Source organism: Acomys russatus, chromosome 3 (assembly GCF_903995435.1).
Source record: "Acomys russatus chromosome 3, mAcoRus1.1, whole genome shotgun sequence".
Classification (NCBI taxonomy): domain Eukaryota; kingdom Metazoa; phylum Chordata; class Mammalia; order Rodentia; family Muridae; genus Acomys; species Acomys russatus.
In genome coordinates this window covers 83934118-83937921 of record NC_067139.1, presented here as the reverse complement: position 1 = coordinate 83937921, position 3804 = coordinate 83934118, and positions in this window count along the sequence as shown.

Below are 3804 nucleotides of genomic sequence, written 5' to 3'. Positions count from 1 at the left end.
GGAAGCTCCCCTCAACCATAAACACACCCCAGCATGGCTTGACTCCTGCTCAGCAGCTCTCTCCTGGCTTTCATCGCTGAGAGCAGCATCCAGAACATGGACCCTATACTGAGGGGACACCAATAGCAAAAACATCGAAGAGTGAAATAAGGAAGGGGGAAAAAAAAAAAAAAGGAAAAGCCTAATCAGATGCAATCAGAACAGATGGGAAACAGAAAAAAGAAGGGATCCTGGGCAGAAAGAGGCCACAGGAAGAGCCCAGGTCCCCACAAGAGTCCTCTTTATACTCATCCCCTCTCCCACCCTAAAACATTCCTCTTCCAAGAACAGACTTGAACAGCAGCGAAGAGATCAGCAGCGTCAAGAGGATCACCTTGCAAAAAGGAAACACATGGGGAAGCCCCGGGAAGCTAAGAGCCCAAAAAGAGCAAGAGAGAGACAAAGATGCTGCAAAGGTGGCCAGGCTGGGCCCACGCAGAGGGTCAAGGACTGGGGTGGTAGAGCCCCCAGGAGAAGGAGGATGCTGGGAATGGGTGAGGAGAGAAGTCGAGAAGGAGCCGGCAACAGAGAGTCTGGAAACACTGGAAGTGGCACTGTAAAGGGGTGGACCCAGGCTATCTGGAGATGGGATTTATGAAAGTCAAGGAGAAGGGAAGCCGGAGAGAGAAGGAAGAGCCTGAGGCAAGAATGGAAGCAAGGGCAAGGCTGGCTGAGTGCCCCCACGAGCTCAGCTTGTGCAAGGGGGGAGCCCTGGTATGAGAGATGGACCGGCAGAGACCGGGGAACAGACGGCGGACACGGGGACAGACGGAGGAGACACGGGGAGCCAGGTAACAAAGGGATGGCCCCTCTCACCTGCGACCAGAGCTTCGTCCATCTGTGTCCACATCCTCTAGAACGTTCATCAGACTGCAGGGCTGCCTCGGGAGGCAGCTGAAAAGAGTATGTGAGAGGCAGGGGAGAGAAAGGGCCTAGGAGAGGAAGAAAGGGGCAAACGAGGCCACACAGGAGGGCAGGGCCCAGACCTGAGTTAACGCCTTCCTTGTTGCATTCCATAGGAGGCAATGGAAACTCCGTACCCACCATGCCCTATGAGCCCCCACTATCTATACCAAGTTTAGCTTGAGTGGCATACTAGGTTCCATGAGGACAGAGCCTGGTCTTTGTCATTTGGACCTGACCCAGTCTGACCCAGTGTTCTCAGTCCCTTATCATGCCCTCAAGACCTTGGGAACCATGCGGTGTCATATTAGGCCATGGGCTAACCCTGCAAGCCTGCACACAGGAGCCTCAAGTGACCTCTGGTGACCCAGCTGCAGACAGGTGGCTTGCATCCTCTGAGAGCAATAATTTGGCATAGGCACCTGGACGTGGGAATGCAAGGTCGACTCAGAGAGTACGGTGTGCACCATCTAAGACCCCTGGAGAGAAGCGTACGTCCCTGAGCTCATCCACCACAGGGAAATGAGGTGTCCTAGGGGGCTGGCGACCTTGGGAGAGACACCACATCACTAACTGAGCTGTGCCTAGAGAAACTGACCGCTGTGTGTCCTACCCACCTCCATACTCTAGAGCTATATTGAGAGGTGACAGTAGATAGGGTGGGAGCTGGGGGCAGGGAGCATGTTCCTGGGTGTGAGGGTGTAAGGGAAAGCCAGAGCAGGAGAGTCTGGCTTTGTCTCCTGAACACAATATCTACTCAGTCATAACAGGCATGGCCTACTGAAGACCCAACACCTACGGCCTCTGAGAAACGGCAGCCCTGGAGAACAGGGGGTGCCTCCAGGGCTCAGGTGCTTGGGGATGTCACGAGGGAGGGCATGCAAGTATGAGTCCCAGGAGAGTTAGAGAGGGGCAAGAGAGTTCTACCTGGGAAGGGGGCACAGCCTGTAGAGCCCCCACCCATGGAATTCGGAGCCTGGGGGCCAACTGGTGTAAATCTCTTGGGCCTGTCAGGCACCCCAGCCAGCCATCCCAAGCAGCATCTGCATCCTCTGGCAGCCTGAGAGGCGGAAGGGAGCAACCCCCCACTTACACCCCTCCTCCCTCAGCCCCAGGATTAACACCTCTGGCCTTTCCCCCTTCCTCCCACCTCCCATCAGGAATGGAGGGTTGTAGGGGGGCGGGTGTGTGTGTGTGTAAAAAGCTGTGTGTCTGAACATGGGTGTGCAGGTGCATGCATCAGTATGTGTCTAAGCAAGAGAGAAAATCTGCAAGCTTAACTGAGTTAACGTGCAAAGTGTGTGTGTGTGTGTGTGTATGTGTGTGTGTGTGTGTGTGTGTGTGTGTGTGTGTGTGTGTGTGTGTCTGAAAATGGGCATGGATATGCAGCTGTTCAATTTTGTATGTGAAGTTACCAGACTGTAGTTTGTGTGTAAATTGCCCAAGGCAGAGTGGGTGAGTCTCTCCCGTGGTTTAAAGAGAATGGATGGCAGCCTGCATATAGGGGAGCAATCGAGAATAGGATAGAGACTCCATGTGTCCCTAAACCAAGGTAGCGAGGCCTTTGGAGGACACCTGTCTAGACACGTGGTCAACTGAGACCAAGACCATAGGCAGCATCTGTACAGAGTAAGGAGGGGGGACATGGGTAGAGAGGAGGGGGGGATTCTCTTACTAACAAAGGGAAACTGAGTCATACATCTGCACTCCCTGGACATCTTGACGCTGGTCCCAGGGAACTCCAGGTCTGAGAGAGTAGAGCACACCCCTCAGCCTAAAGCTGTGTGGACAGCCAGCGTGAAAAGGGGAGGGGAGCGAGCCCGAGATGGGAGCCATTGAGTTGGAGGCAGGGGATAAAGGTTAGGCCTGTATGAGAAGGTGACCCTTACCCAGTGTGCTCAACTCACCCTTCAGATTAAAAATAACTGAGGTACGGGCCATGTGGGTAGGCGAGGTGGTGTGAGACAGTCCTGTGTCGCCTCTATCTGCCCATCAGCCCTTTAGAGACCAGGAATGTGCCCAAGGACTAAAAAAAGGCCCTGGAGCCAGAGGGGCTAGGGCAACGGGCCTTTCATGGGCAAACCTTGGGGCCCTGCTGTCCTCCTGTCACCTCCAGAGCCAAGGGATCAAAGTGGGAGGAGCCAGGACAGGAGCACAGTGGCGGGGAGGGTCCCTGCTGATGGCTCCAAATTTAGGCAGCAGGCACTGGGAATGGGCTATAAAGAGGCTGACGCATTGAAAGCTGTCACACAGAGATTTCTCCAGCCCAGGTAAGAGGGGGCTTAGGGTGGGGGCTCTCCAGCCACACCAGACTTGTCCCCACCCTAGAAGGAAACTGTCTTCCCTGGAAGTGGGGTCCAGGTCAGTCAGAGATCTGCTAGGAAGAGAAGTTCTCACTGGCTGGGAGTCCAGATGCCCCCTCCCTTACGCGGCCCCCTCCATGTTCCCCCTGTGGATGCCTCAGATGCCCCCCTCCCTTACGCGGCCCCCTCCATGTTCCTCCTGTGGATGCCTCTTTCTCTTGGTTTTCGTTTGCCTCTTAGTCTTCAGCAGTATTTGCTCTGCCTGATCCACCCCTACTATCTCAGTGACTTCTTGTGTGTTCTTCCCTTTCCATCCATTTCTCCCACCACCTTTTCCACCCCTCTTCCTTTTTATCCTTCCTTCCTTCTTTTCTGTCAGAGTGCTGGGAATCAAACCCAGGGTTCATGTGTGTTAAGTAAGCAGTCTCCCAGTGAGCCCCAGCCCCAGCCCCGCTGTGTCCTCTCTCATCTGCCTCACTCCCCAGCTTGGCTTGCTCTGCCCTCGACAGGATCTCTGGGTCCATCTGTCAGCCTGCCTAGCATTTGCTGCACCTCCCCG